Source organism: Kryptolebias marmoratus, linkage group LG15 (genome assembly GCF_001649575.2).
Source record: "Kryptolebias marmoratus isolate JLee-2015 linkage group LG15, ASM164957v2, whole genome shotgun sequence".
NCBI lineage: Eukaryota > Metazoa > Chordata > Actinopteri > Cyprinodontiformes > Rivulidae > Kryptolebias > Kryptolebias marmoratus.
The window spans coordinates 24,155,800-24,176,007 of record NC_051444.1 but is presented as its reverse complement, the minus strand read 5'-3'; the positions used below and the strand labels follow the sequence as shown (position 1 = coordinate 24,176,007).

Below are 20,208 nucleotides of genomic sequence, written 5' to 3'. Positions count from 1 at the left end.
CTGTTCTGAGTCTATTATGTGTGGTCATGTGTGTTTCCTCTTCTGTGGATTCTTGCACTCTTCAGATATCAGTGAAGAGTTAAGCCTGCGACGCTTGCGTTCAGGCATCAATTCATGGTGGTAACACTGAAGTGACAGGCAAACAGGAAATAATATTAATAAAACAAGACTTTTCCCTCAGTGCATGCAGATGAGTGTCAACAAAAGCTCGTACGCAATCTATTTATTCTCAATGTCTCTACAGAATGTATGCGTCAGTCATTGTCATCTTCTGTGGGCTTCTCTCAAGAGAAGCAAAACAAGCGAGTGTCCTAATCTAAACCAAGACAACTCCAAGCACTACATAAACAAATACTTCAACTGTGCTGCAGCAAAGTGTTCAGCAGGCAGGTGGACGTGTCTGATGATGATGACTGTTTGGGGGCTGCAGGCTGTGTGGCCAGCTCCATGATGATGTATGCACACCTGCCATAGCTGCTGGCTAGAAGTCCCACAGCTGAAACAGTAGGGGGAAGGGAGACGGGTGGGACAGGATGAAGGTAGGGGAACTGGGGAGCAGGCAAAATAAGGGAGGGGGGACACGCCTTCAGGGGTAATTCTAGGGGGGGAGGGGGAGAGAAAGCAGATGAGCACTGAGAGTTGTATCCATTATTAATGGCATTTTGGTGTACGGAGAAAGAGATCTAATGTGGCCGTCAAGGTTGTAGTGCATGTATAATCGACAAAGACAGATTCTCTCACTGTGCCTTTTAAAGTCTTTCCCCTGTGCACGCCCGCTCTGTTTTCTCTTCTCCCTCACTACCTTCCCACGTCTCTGATAAACAAGATATGGATCGACCAAAGATAATTTTGTGTACAACACGTCTTGTGGAAGAACGTCAAAGGAAGAAATTAGTGAATGCATTAGCTGAAGAAGGTTATTTGATGAGGGGATTAGACGAGACGAAGATAAATAGAGGCTAAGGTTTCAATTGCAACGTTAACAATCAAACTTATTCCATTGTGTAAACGCTTGCAGCCTCCAGTTTATTACAATGATTATTAGATCTAACACAATGGAAACGTGCCATAATTGCAAAGGTCTGAGTCAGAGCATTTCAGCTTACACACACTCACACAAACATTTAAAATGCACATTAGGTCACACAGATGCCAAAGAAACAAGTGTGTGTGTAGGGGCAAATCCTATACAATACATTAAATGTCTAGAAAATCAGACTGCCATTTCATACATGCTGCACACAACAGAAGACTGATTGCGTCAGACATCTTTGCAACACTGGAAATGTTCCATTCGGTTTCAACAACAGGCAGTCGTGCCATAGGTAATAGAGTCGTCATGTTCCAGTCATAAGATTCTGTGGTTTGATCCCTCCAAGTGTCAGCGTTCTTAAGACAAAAACATTGCTCTCGGTATGCTCATTGGAGGTCTGTAGGGGGAAAAAGTGCTGCGTTCATGGTGTATGAAGAAAAACAATGTAGCGATAAAGTTTTGCTTGGATTTTTGAAAAGCTCTACAGTATATGTGGGGCACCATTTACCATGTTCCTGGGTAGATGATTCAAAAGGTGATGGAAACAGTATGCTGTTCATATAATTTCTTTGAATTTGTCTGACTGACACCTTACGTACATTGCTTGTTGTAAAATATCTGAGACAATAACTGCTGTAGGCCAAATCCCATTTCACACTTTCCCTATTCCCCTTTTCTTCTTGGTAAGTTTTATGGGACAAATTAGGGGTTTCCAAACTCTTCGGGCCAAGGGGTAGAGTTATCTGTCACTACAAATGTAGATTTTTTTAGGGGGGCACATCAGACAAACGATGTGCTGGCTTATAAAACAAAATGGCACTCACAAATGTAATCATTTTCTCCTTGAAATGAATCAGTCACAACAATCAATATAATATCTAGTTTGAAGTATTCCAGTGTACTACAGCTGGTATCATTTTTAAATATTTCTAGCAAGCATAAACATAGCAAAAATGGTGCATTTCTCTGTTTAAAGTATGTCATGTCTACTTTGAGAAAAAATGTCACAATTTTTTTTTACATATTTAAATTTCAAGCAACGACTACAGTCCTCTGCCACTCAAGCCAGGAAATTGAGAACCCTGCAAGTGTTTCAAGACATTTTATAGAGTCCCTCATGAATGCAGTTCCCAACTAGTCACCAAGAGTCACAGCCAAGCAAGACACTGGATTTAACAAGTGGGGAAGAAACAACTCTATACTGAAATCTGCTGCAGACTGGAACATATTGTTACAGTATACTGCATATATGGACAAGGTTGTGTCTGAGTCCATAAATGTCTACTGGCAACAACTGAAGGCGTTTGGGGTTTGACTGGTGTCTCATTTTGTAGTGGAATATTTTATCCACTACTCCTTGAGACTTCAACTTGAAGGGCCAAGGGGTGAAGGTAGGGATGACACTAGGTAATGAGATTCCGCTACATTCAGACATGAGCTCGAGCTGACATGACAAAGACTTCGAAACAAATAAGATTTTGTTGGGTAAAATCTTTGCAAAGTCCGGTCTGACTCACATGCAGCTCCTCTGCAACTTTTGGGCACTAGGACTTCTATCACTTTCACTGATCCCTTACAAATAGGTTCCTGCGAGGTTTGAATTTTAATGATCACTTACTGTATGCTTCACTGCCTAGTAAGAAAAGAAGGATGGTAATGGAACTCCTGAAAAGCAAAACAGTCTTTAAAAATAGACCTAATGTACTCAGGCTAGTAGAAGAACCTAATAAACCATATGCCAGATACATAAACTAATGTCAGGCTTGCAAGTACACAAAAAAAGGCTCTTGGCCCAAAGCCAGCAGGCAGGCCAATTCACTACACAACCATGACAAATCTAACACAATTACACACACCGTGGTGTTGAGGGGGTTGACAGAGAATGATGAAGCCAACATCAAACACAGTGTTGATTAATGGAGAGCAGGGAGCCGCTGACCAGAGGAGGTGTTGAAGGGGGGAGGGTGGTGGAAGGAGAAAGAGGGTAAGGCTGTTATTGATTGTAGTGCCTCTGTTCACAATGCGAGGAGGATGACGAGGGGAGAGAGGGCGGCGTGTGAAGAGTGAAGGGCAGGGTTCGCCCCGCGGGCAGCACTTAAAGCCCTGTGCCCCCTTGAGAACACCTCGACTAGCCTCCATTGAGGTCTACACTGGTCACACTGAATATTTGATTGACATACACAACCAGTTACTAATACTAACACTCTACCCAACCCATCCCCCTCAAATAAACACATCTAGGGCTGATTGAAATTCAAAAGTCAGTGCTGACGCCACAGGCATAGATGGCGACGGGCAGGAAGGGGGTGGTAGTTGTGGTTCACTAGGGCCCTATAAAAGACATGCTAAATCACTTAGCAGGCTCTAAATTAGTTGGTGGTGAATCTCCTGGGATGTAGGGAACCTACATATCACTTGAGACTACAACAAAGAGAGGATGGCCTCACATTTGTTTACAATCCACAATGCAAGAAAGTCCCTGCAACAATTATTAAAGAAACCAAAAAAAGCTGAAAGGTAAAATAGGTAATCAAACTGACCCTGCTGCAAAGGACAGCCCATCCTCTTATCACCTGAACATTCAAATCAATTTATCGGAAATGAGGACAAGAGCAGCTGGTGACTGAGAATGCCATGCATGCATCTAATTTTCTCTGGGGGAGGCTTTGTTGCTGGATTTATCTCCACCTCTGATCTCATTTCTTCTTCATATGCTATTAAATCCCAGGTAAGGCGGACGCTTGGGATGATACAGGGAGAGTGGCCAGACCGTTCAGATTGGACTCTTGGAATTAATCTGGGAAAATCCTCTGTGCTAACCTGCTTAGTTGTCACTTAATCTAGGGATAAACAAAATATCAATTACACCAAGTATAAAAACTGGGCCAGACAACTACTGACCCTTTACTCCACCACATGAAAAAAAATCAAAACGGCCATTTAATAAAATGATTATTTTGATTCTTGATGCATAATTAGCAAATAATATCTATAAAATGAATAATAAAATGGAATATTGCTGTTAAAATAAATTGTATTGACTAGGAGTCAGTAGTTCTCCTAACCTCAATCCCCTACATTACCAATCACCTCTACATGTAGATCAGCTCAAATACGCTTCTGGTCTATACTCAAGGATAAAAAAAACATTTTCCCTGGAGGGCTTTTCAGGTGACAGCAAACACTGTCTGGGTCTGAGTCATGTCTGCACAGCGAAGAAAAATGACAATGTCACAGTCAAATCATACACAAGTTCACTAACCGTAAGGGCTGGCATTGGTTTTACACACAAAGTAAAATACCAACTGGTGGCAAGTTTAGTTTCTGCGCAAATTTATTCCATGACACACTTGCAATCATGCTGCTTGTGAGCTTTACAAGTGTATGTTAAAGGCACGTGGATGTAACCTGTGAACTCCCATCTCTCGAAAACTGGGTCACTTACATCTCAGGCCACAACAACCCAATAAGCTCTAAAATATATATATATATATATATATATATATATATATATATATATATATATATATGCAAATAAGTACTGCCTCATTAGCTGATTTTTGACCACGCCTACAGCATGTTATCTTTGAGTTAGTTTTATCTCACCCAGAGAAACGTCAGCGGTTATTACCCAACCTAGTTTGGTCAATTAGGAACACAATGAGCATCCTGCACGCTTCTGTGCGAGTACAGTTCATTTCCTGCCTTTATTGTTACAAGTGCTGGACTCATTCAAAAGTGGATGAAATGGGGTGAGGCCCAGACACTATTTACTCAGCAGGGGGAGACACGAGCCCCTGCCTTCCTAATGGCTTCTTGCATTTCACACAATTGTTTCCCCTCAGGAAATCTTATCTATACAGATTGCAGACAAGCTGACCAGAAAACCCACAACACACGCATTCTGTGCTTTAATTAAGTATCTTTGAAAGGAAATATGACTTTTTGTAAAGTTAGTTGTAATATGTTAAATGATCTGAACTTATTTGATTTAAAAGAGGTAGCTCCACAGTGACATGGCCAGATAGTGTGGTTGTGGTGGCCCAAGACAAAATATTTGACAAAGAAAGATATTTTGACCAAACAGCAAAACTTTTGTTTTTTTCAAAAGGTTTTTGGAAGCAGAAAGCCCTAAACACCCATCCTGAACAAGCAAAAAGTCATTCCATTAAAGATGTACACTAACAAATGGAAAAACCTTTTGTATTCTGTTTTGTGTTGATATAACATTAGACACAATAATGAATAATGAAACACAACCAGAACTGAAAAAATAGTGTAAATAAACATTTAAATTTAGAAGTTGGAAATTATGCCAACAAACATCCCTAAGGTCCACTTCACACTGGATGATGACCCCACTACAGTCTGAACAACCTACACAACCTATTAGAAGGTTGCTTGACTGCTGCAGGATACCTAATGTGAAAACAATCATGATGCTGCTGCGCTCTTAGTACTTGCCAAATAGGTTTTTCCATACCGCTTTCCTTGACAGTAAGACGTTCTCTTGCACCCTCATCACACTCTATACTCCCACCCTGGCACAACTCGGTCAGGCAATAACAAGCTAGGAAAACATGCCATGCTGCACAACACTACCTCCATGGATATCATGGCTACGCCAAGTTAATTCCACGACCTAGTCAAGATCGTGGTGCCTTTGCCGACACGTGGGCCATTGTCATGGATACTCCTTGTTCCAACCAGGACCCCGATACCCTGCTACCACAATAACAATCCACCACTACTTTGTCACCAAAGCTTTGTGCAAAACTCTCCACGATCTATTGCGCAAATTGCAGAGACCACCTCAATCTCAGTAGAGTCCTGAAGGCCTCGCCAAGACCCTGCAAAGACTATGTTCTGACTAATTTTTATTTTTATGTTGCAATAGTGTCTTCATCTAGTGCAAAGGAGGCCTAAATACACGAAGGCTAAACTAGTGGATGAACAAACATTAGCCTCACAGCAAAACATGTTAAGTGACTTAAATTACCAGAAGCAGAGATGTTTGTTCTGCAACGCCTTAAACACACACAGACACACAAATATTTTAGCCACTGTTAGTACTGACATTACCTCATCTGAAAAGCCAAGTAACGAGCTGGAGACAACAGGTGCATCTTTGTTACCAATGCAGTTTGGAGACAGTGTTTATTCTTGAAAAAAAAAAAAACCTTTTCTGAAGAAGAAAAGGAGGTTTAGAACTACCATTAAAACTTCATCAACAAGTACCATAGCAGACACTAGTCTGCTGAGAATAAAATAAATAAAAATCAAAGATGCACGAGAAGTTCTTGGTGAATCAAAGTAAAAGTCTAAAGCCGGCGGAGTCAAAATTTGCCTCAGTTTTTCCTCTAAAAATTGCTTCCATAAAACCAGCTGTATATGCTGCAGCACTTAGACACACGGTAGCTTGATTGAGCCCAGACCTACGTGGTTGTAAGTGCTGGTTTGAAAGGGCTAAAGTATGTGCAACAACACCGTAAATACCATTAAAATTCTAGAAAACCTCTGACTGGTTTTACATGTTCAAATATTCAAAAGATTTATGTCTGCAGTGCAAACAAAAACATTAGTTTGTTTTTTTCCCATCAAAACTTTGCTGTATAGGTCAGCATCCTTGAGGCACCTGCCTGTTTTTTTTCCCGTTGTTCGATCTAACCAAATCAAAGAGTTCATCCTTCACCTCTTTGTAAACAAAATATGTGTATTTAACAAATGCACAAGGAAAAAAAAGAGACTCGCTAAAGATAAATAGCTTTCCAACTAAAACACCAGAATTCACCGCTCGCTAAGGCAGTTTAAGAGATGAAATGCAGATGATTCTCTTTACTTTTGACAGACAGCTTAGCCATTTCTCCTGCTGAAGCCTTTTTAGCAATGCAAGCTTAAGTGTTGTAGCCACACTAAATGCACAGAAAATACATTTTTATTGATCTTAATAGTCAGGTCCTTGCTAAAACAACACATGAATTAATTTCCCCCCAAATGTCAGTGCATGCTTTTAAAGGTCATTTACTGTATATCAGATGAGGCGTAAAAACAGAATGATTAATACAACAACTGTGGATTTGTACAAACCTCCCAAAGAATGAGCATGTTTAGGGGCCGGGGAGCCTTTTATAGCTTCAAAACCAGCAGTTAGATTGCAGATGTCACACACGAGGAGGGGTTGAGCTCCGACAGCACACACATCAACCACAGGTATGTGTGGGACTGGCCAAAAGCACAGCCCGTAAAATCTGCATTCAACCTCAGCGTAACATGCGAGGAATGCTCTCTGAGTGCTTCACTATCTGCGCGGACTCGGGAGGGGGTTACCTCACCTCTGTTTTGGAGTCTGTGTGGAGGAAAGGTAAAGCCGTAGAGGGTCAATAACAGTGTGCTGAAGCCATCAGGCTCCTGTAAGTTAGCCAATCTCTTTCTCATTAGAAATAAAGTGCTGATGCAGCCAGCGTGGGGGTCGAGCCACTGCGTCAATAGGCGTTCCATGCATCAAGTCATTGGGGGGCACTTGAAACCCCTGACCCGGCCACCGTGGTCGTTTGGGGCCGAAAAAGGTGCGTGACATGGTTCTGGCCCTCTGACACGGCCCCACCAGGCTGGGAATGCGGTGGCACTGTGGGGGGATTTGGAAGGAGGACAGCGGCAGGAAAGAAGGGCTGGTTGGGTTAGAGAGCTTTAATATTCAGTCCTGTCTCACTTTGCAACAAAAAGCGCCCCACAGGCTGCTACTGGCTTAAAAAAAAAAAAACACCACCACCCCTTAAAACTCAAGAGCACTTTTGACATCTTCTCTTTCGAAGAGAAACAAAACTGTGCAAATTTGGTGCCAAGCTTAAAGCATTCACATCTTGCAGCTGAAAAAGGCACCACTTCATGCTGAACAGAGTCTGGCAAGAGGAGCCAAAACAGGCTTGAATTAAGCTGCTTCACACCTGCTTAATTAAATGATCTTGGGTGAATTTTCATTTAGACTTGCTACACTTCACTACAATATTTTTTTTTCCTTTTTTTTGCCATATGGCACAGACAGACTGCAGGACATATTTCGGGATGCTGCTCCAAGTCTGCGCGTTTGTGTCGTCGTGTGCTCTTTGAGTGAATTTGTTCAGCAGGTGTCCGGAAAGCTTGAATGACATGCTTATGCGCTCAGGACTAATTTAGATCACTCCAGGTAAATGAAGTATGAAAGCAGAAAGAGCACTTTGCCTCTCTCCTTAGCTGCTAATTCAAGCACTTTTAGTTGCTAGGGAGGGATTATAAAAGAGCACGCTGTCCTTCAAAAAACCGTACATGCTCACATTTTGCACAATGGGTTTTGTGATTCTGGTTGTTATTTGAGATGCAACAACTGTTGGGTTTGTGAGCAGAACTGGAAGTTTTTAGGGTTGACAGATGACCACTTGGTCACTAGGAGTGGGAATTTCAATAAAAGAAAAATACTCCCTTGACTTTGTTGGTCCTTTGGGTAGGCAGATATATGCTACTGCTTATTCTATTAACTGCGGAAATTAGCATTCCTCAATTTTCACCAATCCAATGTGGAGGAGCGGGCACATATTGTCGAATTAACTGTAGTTTCCACTTTGCAATACTTTCAAAATATAGCGACAATGAAAGAAACCAAGGCGGGCTCGCTTCAAGTTCTTTTGAGGTTTGGGCGGGGGGTGCGGGGCTGGGGTGGGCTCAAGTAAAGCACTTATTCAAATGTGAAGATTTGCACGTTATCAGTGTTTGTATTACTTTAAAACGGCTTCTCTTTTTGCATTGTTATATCAGTCAAACAAAATGAGCCCAGTGGCGCTGTAACCTTGAAATTAATGCAAATAATGACCTTCTATAGACTTGATGATTAATTATTTCATCAAACAAAGATGGATAGATCAATGGAAATAATGAGTGTATTGTCTGCAGTCCTGTTAAAGTAAAATGTGGCTTGGAAACGGGGGGGGGGAACAATTAACATGTGGGCAAACATGTCAGGCGCCTCATCGTAACATGATTGAAAGTAGGAGAATAAATGAACAGACAGGTTTAACTGTAGTCATTAATGTTCATCTCCCTGTGTTCTTGATGGGAAACCTCATTAAGAATCTGTTGGTAGCAGCTGGCTTCGTATCCCAGCCCATTACTGTTCCACGACGCCAAAACCGCTGGCCCTCCCGCCCATCCCCCCCACTCCGTTCACCTCCCTCATGTCTCATATGACATCTGTGTCTCGGGGTCCTGTGATGGAATGCCACTTGCCTGCTATTTCTCCGCAGGTGCTCCCCGTTGGCTGCCATCCATTTCGCAGCCATGCCGCTGCTGTGGCTGAATGACCTGTCATAGTCTGAGACAATGAGGGGAGGTGACAGTGGAGTCCTGGTTCAAGGGACAATGCTCGGGGAATAAGGAGTTTGTGCAGCTGCTTGCCATCACTGCCTGTTGCGTCAAACTGAATGAAAATCCTTGCCTCTTTGCACTTTCTGCTCAGCCTCAGCCAGCTCATCCTTCTAACTTACTGCATCTCGTGCAACAAATCAACATCTTAACCATACAACTCCCAACTATTTTTTAACCTATATGTTTATCAGCTTCAGATGAGAAGCAGCAATTTTTTAAATAAAAGTTGAAATGTGCATGCTTGGCCAGCCAGCAGGTGGCGATAATGGTCGGAATTCACAATATCGAAATACAAAGGAAGAAAATTCTGATAAAGACTTGTGATATTTGACACAGTCTCGCCATTCCCTGTTCACGACTAACGTTTTCAGCTCACAACCAAAAAGAATGACGAGAGTGTCAGGACAAACCTCGCCACAAATAGAAAATTGAGAGAAAAAAGAAAACAAACAACTTTTTGTTGTGGTTTGCATGCTTGACACACAAAGCAATAATGGGCATGTGCAAAGTAGACTGTGATGTTACAGCTTTTCCAGAAATCTCAGCTTTTCAAGTACACATGGACGGGCCAAAAACAGTATTTTTTTTATTTTGTTTGTTTAATTCACTATGAAAAGCATTTGCAAGTCTCAATTTTTCTCACAAACAAAAACCCAATTTGCACAGAGTTGGTTCCCAAACGCAGCAGAAAAGGCTTGTTTTCCAAAATATTCATATTAATATGAGTGGGGAGCTTATGCTATCCCAAATGAGGCTCGGTCCAGCTGTGGCTGAGCCTGAAGGGCTGTCTGTGGAGCTTAAAAGAACTTTAATTCGACACTTATAAAGAGAACCTTTCTTGTACTGATTGTACCCTGTCAGGATTTGAACTAGTTTCCTGCAGTCCTTAGCTTCGTATTGCAGGCAAACGAGTCCTATCGACATAACAATAGACAGATAATAATATTCCCAAAGGGTCAAGGACAACAAACAAAAGGGACATTCATGTGCGGTGAAAGGACGAGGCATCTCATTTTATTATGACCGGCCTTCATAGGTGACTTTATGTAAAATCTTGAACAAATAAGACATTTGACTTTTAGGATTTGTGGCAGCACTCTAACATTTATTTTCTGCAAAAACAAGGCTGGGGGGGGGGGGGGGTGAACTGCATCTTGCAAGTAAGTTCTGCAGAAGGAACATGAAGGAGCAAGAAAGCAGAATCAAAAGAGACAGCCAATTCCATTACATCACAGCCATTTATTTCGGACGTATTTTCAGCATTTTAGCTGCCTCCGCTGACCTCCGTTAGCTGCAGATGAGCTCAGAGTGGACGAGGAACCGGCTCCAATAACATGGTGCGAAGTCACTGCAGTCAGTCATTCCCCCCCCCCGCGACAAAGGGGAGCTCCCCGCACACAAGGGAGCCCTTTATCTGAACGCTGAACTTTTCAAAGAGTCATTTCAGCAGCAGAAACATTGGTTAATATTGAGAGGTTGTTTTTAACAAGTCACCATGGCAGCAGGTGAAACTAAAATAAAAAAGAATCTGGAAGGTTTTTTTGGGGGGGGGCGGGGACCGAGAACACCATCTGATTAATACACAACCATGAACAGAGGCTCTGCTGGTTTTTAAATATAAACCAAGGATTGTTTAAACTCAAAGTCTGTAACTCAAATATCCAGCAAGCCGCTGCTCAGGCTGAGACAGTGGCATGGAAAAATACAGCATGGGACAAAAAAAGAAGAAGAGGAAGAGAAAAAAAAAGTTGACGCTCAAAAACCCTGCGCCAATTTTGCTCAAATGTTTAGTGGTTTCTGTAGGATTTTTTTTTTTTTTTTTTCCACTCGAATCAGACAAACCAGATTCTAACTTTGTAAAGCAGGCCAAGAACGTTCTGGAGAAGAAGAAAAAAACCAGCAGCTTTAGAACAACCTTGTTGTGACACTCCTCAACGGCTCTGCAGCAGATTATTTACCAAAGAACTGAAGCAGCTGGAATTAGATTAAAAATGAGCTGCCAGAAAAAGAATGAAAAAGACAGAAAAACCAGAGCCTGCTTGTACTTTTCCAGTGGGAAAAAAACAATTTTTTAGTTTTGCTAATCTTTGTTTCTTTCGATTCGAAACACATTCTTAAACTTTAAAGGCCTAGCATTCCTCAAATGAGTGCATATCACCCAGGATCTTTAATATCATAGATTTAAACTATGATTACGTTTTAATGAGATATGACAAAGTTGTAGCCGTTTCAGTCGAACCTTCAACATGACTAAAGACAATCCCACGTCGTATTGCAAGACGATGCTCAGACTATGTGCTGTGAATGACTCTCAGCTACTACCACATCAAATATTAGCTCAATATATTTAAAACTGATTCACTTATAGCCAGTTTTATGTTGGCTGATGTTCATTAGCTGTGGCAGCCATCTTTAATTGAACTGGCTCCAAAAGTGAATCAGTTGTAAATGTGCATTCACGGTTAATGAGATGTTTCGATAACAGAAAACGCACGCAGACACGGGCAAAAACAATCACCGCCTGCTTTCCTCTTCTGGCGGCGGGCGACCATCAAAGTCCTTTTACAGATCCAAACCACCCAAGTTTACAATTCACAGCCGAGAGCCAATCTGTAATTTCAAACTAAATAAACTAAATTAAGCTTTTAACAAGAAGAAATAATAAGCAGTGTGGCCGTCACCGCTTTCCTGTCCTGAAATTTGTTGCCTCAAAAAAGAAAAAATCAAAAAAAAAAAAAAGCCTCCCAGCCCATCAGGCTGAATCAGAACCACCAGAGTCCCTCTCTTCTCCTCAGAACAAACTCAGGACTGAACGAAAACACGACGTTTGTCCAAACAGGAACGCTCTCTGGACTTTGTTAATAAAACAGCTGTTTCTCCCTCACATGGTTGGCATATGCGTATGAAAAATATACTCACTTAGAGATCCCCCCCCACACACACACACACACCCCACACACACACACACACATATACAACCATGTCCAAAGCTGCCAGAAGCCACAGCCGGTTTCAAGACGACGGCAGCAAGTTCATTCGAGCCGTGCTCACAGTCCGCCCTCTGTAACAGGCTGCCCACACACCCCTTTAACAAAATGAAAAGTTCCTTTGATTGAATAAGGCCCGTTTACACGGCAGGGTGATACCTCGGGAGGGTGTAAACGAGACCTCTGCCACTCACAATGCTGCTAAACAGAGCGCGGGAACAGGAAAGATCATCAGGTTTCAGGTTAGGTAAACAGAAACCGGGCGAAGACCGAACATTCCTTCAAGGAAGGACGGCGTGTTGACTACGACCATCTTAAATGAAGAAAAGACGGAGCTGTAGCCCTTCTGGACAATCCTCGAAAGCAACGTTAGGCGCAATCTGACGCGACATCTTGAGCCGTCACGCTGTGCGTTCAGAATGACTCTTAGCTACTACCACACCACGCTTTTGCAGAGTACCTGTAAAACCGACTGCGTCGCAGCCGTTTTTGTGTTCCACCACCTTGAATCAGGTTTGCTCTAAAACTTAATCTGCCGTAGATGTTCATGCAAGGATTACCTCCTGGAAGTTTCACTGAAATGTGTCCAGGGCTTCGTGAGATATTTCACTACCAAACAGGCGCGCATGTACAAACAGAGGCATAAACATTTTCGCCTGCCTTTCAGATGCGTAAGGCCATAAAAAGTCAAGAGGAATTAAATCTTAATTGAGAGAAACTAGACTACTTTTACTGGACGAGAATGATCCAATGTCATTATTTTCTGAGAGCTGCACTGATTCTTGACTCCATTTTACCTTGAACTCCACTCCTGAGAGAAACCTTCGAAGTGAATTCATCACATTCTGGACGTCCTCCAAAAAGACGACAGAAAATAAATTCATGTGCGAGAACTGCAGGACGTCGGACCTCCAGCAGCTACAGTGCAAAGCAAATGAAGGTTACTAATCTATCTTTCAAGAAGGCGATTAATCTCTCTTAGTGACTGCTGGAGGAAATTAAATTGAAATCCACACACGTTAAAAATTATATTTATACAAGTTGCAGCAAGTATATTTAAGATAAGAGAAGCACAAAAGCACATAAACCTTCATCTTTATATTTTGCGCAGCTCATGCAAACTCATACAGTGCGTACCGGAAAACATCTTTGTTTTACTTTCAGTGTAGTTTTCATTTTGACTTTTTTGTTACACAGTAAAGTCAGCTGGAGATGGATGACTTTTGTCTTTGAAAATAAGAATTTCAGCCTTTGAAATAAATTAGGAGTTCTCACTTTAACGGGACATGCCTGCAATATCCCCATCAGAGCTCTTTTGTATGTAATTCAGCTTCACACTCATTAGCCGAGGCTCATTCAACGAGCACAGTTAGCGTTTGTCATAATCCCGTGCAGCTGCCACCGCCGACCTGGAAACATTAGGACGGGAGCTCCGCCGGGCTAAAGTAGCCAACGTTTCAGGAAAACTCCTGGAAAATAAAGTATCCTCTATTCTGCAGAGCTTGCACAAAGACTCTTTTGGAAGAGTCACAAAGGCCACTCCTTTAAGGGGGAAACTTTCTCCGCTCGCAGCAAACCGGTTAAATCATCGACACGCACGTTACAAAGCTCGGCCCTGTAATTTCTCCGGACGCAGTGAACGACTGGACAACGGCGCGCCGCCCCACGAAGAACACGGCCGACCGCAGAGCGGCGGAACATAAATATTACAGAACACGTTCGACCAGAAGACGACCGCCTGCTGCTCGAGCAGACGCCGCTGTCTGGAAATCCGCTACCGGCTCCGATCTATAAACAGCCGATAGCATCTCCACGTTGAAGAAACTTTATTTTTTTATGTTAAAAAACAAAAAAGAACTTCACGTTCAAGGAAAATGTGCAGCAATGTTTGGTCGAAAAAGGGAACAGATTTTATGACATGCCTTCAAGATGGTTTTTAACTCCTGTTTCGGACATAACTACTCTCACAAAAATTCTGATTTAAAAAAAAGGTTAAACCAAAAAGCACTTATAAACGACATAACCTCCCAGCACTTATAATTCAGTCGTTCAGGGTTACCTACTGTACATGTACCTGTACAGTATGATTACAGGGATGACCATTTTAGATCTCCAGAGCGTGACACAAGTCGACTAATAGCTTAAGTGCACAGGAGGATACTGACAGAGATGACGGACTGCACTCTTATTGACATGTAGCCATAACTCCCTTCTCTTCCTTGTGTGGGGGTGTGTTTGTGTGTGTGTGTGTGTGTGTGTGTGAGGCTGGAGGAAACGGCAAACAGCTCTCCCAGAGGTTATTAAGCCTGAGCATCATTCAATCACAGCAGAACAGGAAGGCCTTGGAGAGCACAAAAGCACCTCAGTAATTTTGAATTTTCTTCTGTTTCTATATGAAAATGGAAATGGAAATGGAAATGCGAGGCGGACATTATGTCTTCTGTAAAAGATAAAACTGCAGAAGACATCTCTCGGGTAACCGAGACATGAATCATCACACGCAGGGCAGTTTGGACAAACTTATAGTCCCTAGACATTATTCAACTTTTTCAAAGCCCTGGCAAGTCTCTTTTTTTTTTTCTTCTTTTCTTCTTCCCTCCACATAAAAAGGTCAGGCAGACATACAGACAGCAGAGCTGGAAATGTGGTGCTTCTGATATCTTTTTCAGCCCAGCAGGAGCTTCTTTAAAGCGTTGTGAAGTTCAGCTTTTAGGAAGAGCACACTTGATGTGAGCAGATCTCTGACCAGCCCATTTTCTGAAAACATGAAACGCGCTGGCTTTCAAAACGCAGAGAACAACGACGGATTTGGACAACACCTCCGAACAGCTCTTTGCACCATCTGAAATCAAAAGGTCCTTTCTGCATTCAGGAAACAGCACATTTATGAGAAAAATATTTTTGGCCGGTAAATGTCTCCATGAAAATAATCTTTATGATATCTTTCCATGTAACTGCAAAGCACAGGTTTTGTGAATGCTGTTGAAGCCAGTATCTCACAGGACTGTGACTAGTTGAAGACAAATTTGGGAAAAAATATGCAAATTTACACTTGGAATCAGACTGAATTGACTATGTCTTTCATTGAATTAAAATTTATTCTCTCTTTTTGCCTCCGATCACAACATGGTTTCATAGGTCGCTAAAGCCTCCCAAAAGTTGTCTCCCATTTCAAAACATTCTGACTCCCAGAAAATTAAGGGTCCGAGACGAGTTCCAGACCGACAATTTTGAGAGAAAAATTTGTCGACAATAAATACAGGGTGAATCCCATTTGATCTCTTTCTATTTGGACCTGTAACATGTTTTGAACGATCATACAAAGGAATAGGAATGTCCAGATTCATTACTAAGACGTAATGGGAGTGCAAAGTGGTAGAACACCCATAATGAAGCTATGAAGCTGTCAACAGATATGATAATCATCAGTCACGGTCTCCAAGTTGGTCTCAACGTCCAGACTCTCACTTCCTTTGAGAAAGAATGCAAAAGAACAAAGCACCGAACACAAGCGGCGAAAATAAATTCTGCACAATGTCTGGATTTGCTCTCTAAGATCAGGTAAGAAAGAGTAAAAAAAACAAAACTGTAAAATGAGGATGTATCCTGGGTGCCTCATTTTCCAGGTTCACCTGGCTCAACGAGCAGGACAGACGCACCGTGATCGTTTGAGGATTTATAGGGGAGATAAATCCACCAGCTGGCCTGGGGATAACAGGGAATACCCACAGATAAACTGGTGGATGCGTATGGACGAACACATGGGTATTTCAGTCAAAAAAAAACCCCATCAGATTTCAAATCACTGCATTATGGATTTGATAGAGGAGATCTGATTGACTTGCCCCTGATCCACTTTGGGTTCCAGAGCACAGTGCCAGCTCGGCCTCTCTCCTCTTCAACACCACAAAACACATCCTAACCCAGTCCATGCCTCACATGCAAGAGGGACAAACAATCTTCGTCGGAAGCGTAGTTTTAAATTGTGAATGATGTGGATAAAACGACGGACTTTAATATTTCAAACCATGTGTTTTCAGTCTGGTGCACAGACTAATGTGTGGATGTTTGATATACTGACAATTGAGAGCAAACCATGTGCACTTTAGGGAGTGCAATATTTTATGATGCAAGTGATTTACATATTGTTATATTTAAAAGTGCATTTCATCAACCTTGATCCTGCAGCTCAGTCTACACTGCAATTTACATTTCACACCAAAGAAAGGTCATGTCCTCTGAAAGTGGGCGACTATGTTGACTCCAAATCACCAGCGCGACGCATTAGCCAGCACCCAGCCATTTATTCTGGCCTCCTTTCCGAAAAGCTGAATGTCTTTGCCTGTGTCTGCGTGTATGCCTGTCTGTTAGCAAAACATCTAATGACCCAGAGGATCCATTTCAATCAGAAAGTAATCACTGAATGTACCTACAACCTATTGAATGTTGGAGTTCAAGTAATCCAAAATGACCACTGCAGCCAAATACCTGAACAAACAACTAATTCGGCTAGAGCTCGGTCAAATTTACAGACGTTGAGCTCAACCTTGGTGTGGCAGTAGCTGGGAGTCACCCCCAGACACATACTTGAGTGCGACTCATTGCGTGACATCTTTGCTTCAAACTTCGACATCAACTGTCGCGGTCAACCCTGACTGTTCAATGGAACCACTGGATGTGCATCTACACCTGATATCCTGCACAAACCTTGGTTGAGAAGAAGGAATAGTTGGGAAAATCAAACACGAGTAAGGCATGAGCTGTAACTGCTGGCTTCTATTATATGAGAACACTAAGCAGCAACAAACAACCCCCCCCCATCAGTATAGCAACTGGAGACAAACGCCATATCCTGGCGGGATGGGTTCATTAGAGAGGCAGATGAAACAAATACTTTGCCAAGTGTGCAATTATCCATCTCCTCATGGACAGAGGTGATTAGGACCTCATGAGCGATTGGAGGCCATAAATAAATGATCAGTAAATAGCACACTCCCAGCTTCCAAGTCTGAATGACCCCCTCCCCCTAAGCTGACATTGATTCTTCCCTTTTGAGCCAAAAAAAAAAAAGTGAAGTTGTACAAGTCATGAGCGTAAAGGATTAAAGAAACCCTCAACGCACTGCTTGTAAATTACAAGCTGAATGGAGGACGTGCAGTAAGAATCCGCTTATAAACGTTCCCATGTTTTCCCTCACAAACCGGAATGGAGGACCACCAGAGCTTTCCAAACAACATCACAAAAGGTGGTAAGTTGTGCTCCCAGCAGCAGAGTCCACAGAGAAGATCTCAAATGTGCCAAAGAAAACAACTGTTTTTTTAAATAAGTCTTTGCAATGTTGCATCTGAGGTGGTGGTCTGCGAGAGGATTAAGACCCCGGGGAGCACACTGTAAGAGCAGAGGATTGCCAAATGTTTGCACATTTCAGCCCGATGTTTGCGCTGTCCGTGGGGAGACAATCAGCGCACAATTCCCTCCCAGGAGGGTAGCAGAGATAAGATAGTGCCTAAATGGATTTTATACTCCTCTGACTGAGGCTTGTTTACTTATTGGGGCTTTTTAAAAAGCCAAGGAACTCCTACAAGCTGCGGGGGGGGGGAGCAGGAGTTTGGCTGAGCTGAACACACACACACAAAAAGGAAAAAGTGAGACTTTTTGTTCCCCCTCCCCACGCTAAACAAGACCGAGTGAATTCTTTGAGATCTGCCAGCTTTGATAGAGATAAGCCCCAGCCAGAGTCAGGACCTCCAAAAATGTGCTTTGAATAGACAGATATTTTCAGGGAAGGGGACCCCCCCACCACCACCACCTTCACAATTAGTAATATGAGACTCTCTGCGTGTGGGTCCCGGTCCAATTCTCTGGAATCAATCAAAGCTCCCAAAGGGACTCCTTGGACCCCCTTAATCTCCTGGTTTTATTACTTTCCAGACAGTCAGCCTGTTTCACCCTACCCCCCAATTTCTCTTTTGTACTGATCTCCACCAAAGCCAAGGAGGGGCTTTTTTTTTCCTCTTCTCTCTCTCTCTCTCTCTCTCTCTCTCTCTCTCTCTCTCTCTCTCCCCATCTCCTCCACTACTGCAGAGCCCTTTCATTCAGGAGAGGGTCCTTTCATCAGGCTCCACACGCAAGAGAGCCCAGCAGCTAGCAGAGGCCCCATCATGCTTTCAATTTTTTTTTTTTTGTTTCCAAATGACAGTATAGTTGTTTTGCACATCACAGGGCTAAGGAGAAAAATCTGGGCCACGTCACACAACAGTCACAGATATTTTCCAGACCACATGCTGCTGTGCCTGACTGTGCCTTCCAGCTCCAGTGATGAAGATATGACTTTGTCAGGAGGAGAGAGAGAGAGAGAGTGTGTGTGTGTGTGTGTGTGTGATCATCTCTGGAGCTGTGTGCGCTTCAATAACTGCTGGTTAATCATGACTATCCAATTATCTGGAGCAGGAGAAGAATGGAGAACTTCTAAGCAGGCAGGCTGTGGTGGGTTTGCAGAAACGCGTTCTTATCGAGCATTGACGCCACAAGGCTGCCACGCCGTTCGAGACTTTTGCTCGTTTTCCACGGCTTTGAACGCACGTGCACGTTATACACCGAAACGTGCAGCTCGACGTGGAAAGGTGTGCTAAGACTTCTAGCAGCGGTGCACAGTACGATGTGGGCAAAACTAGCAAACGAGGGAAGAGGGTTCCTCTGTGTGCAGCAATGGGACTTTGGTTAAACGAGTGAGAGAACCCAGCTCGTTCCGCGGCTCTGTAAAGCTCAGGTATGCTTCACAATTCAAAGTTTAAAAACGAGTCACAGGATGTTGGACTTGGCATCACTAAACGGGCATTCTGATACCATCGACAGCTCTTAAACAATGGCAGTTTAAGTTTCAGGATCTTTAGGGACTTTGTTTCTTCCACGAAACCAACTTTTGAGCGGCCAGAACGTTCCAAAAATTGAACAAACTCCTCCAGGCCTTTCAGCACCTCTACGACTCTGACATCCAAAACACAGGCACATCTGTCTTCGTTCACCCAGCGTGTCTCACCAGTGCAGATCTTCATTTTCTCTAAAACCCTGTTCGGGGCGCACTCCCCAAGCTTCCATACTCTTCCACTTCTTATTCAGCTCAACTTGTTTTGCTGTGCCTCCTTGCTCGGCGGCCGTCGCGGCTGAAGAGTTGCAAAGCCACGGCCTCGCAGGTTTTACTCGCAACCGTTAGCTCGAGGCTCGCTTTTTGGTGCGCGCGTTTCTGTCCACCTGTCCTTAAAGAGCGCGGCCGGGGTGTGCGTATGTGTGCGGTTGCTACGGCGATCCCGACCTTGGCTCCTGTGACACTTTGAACGTCAAAACGTGAGCGTCTCTGCCTCAGATTATGTCAAAGCCGATGCCTTCAGAAAATCATCTAGCTGTTGAATAATCTCTCAGATGGGATGGGGATACACACACACACACACACACATGTATTAAAGGTGCACACAGCAGTTGCCATCTCCTCAAAACAATTAAGAGAAGCAAATGGATCATGTCCTGTTTATCCATCTGCTGAAACACGTATCGACGCCCAGGTAATGAGATGTCTGCTGGACTGATGATGCGGGCTTATTATCGGACACTGATCACTAATGACTCTCTGCTTCTTGGATTTCTGGGATCCCTTTGCGACCTCACCACACACACACACACACACACTCTGATGAGCTCGATTCAGAATGGATTATTTATTGGCTTTTCCATAGCTGGCCTGGCAACACTTAGAGATAGAGAGGGAGGGAGAGAGTAGGTGGAGGTGGTGGTGGTGGT

The 20,208-nt window shown here is 43.1% G+C and overlaps 1 protein-coding gene across 1 annotated transcript in view; it reads right to left on the bottom strand.

The window, feature by feature from the left end:
* The window catches only part of neo1a (neogenin 1a), a gene marked incomplete in the record, with an annotated part of 189,449 nt that overhangs the window by 168,200 nt on the left and 1,041 nt on the right, over window positions 1-20,208 (bottom strand).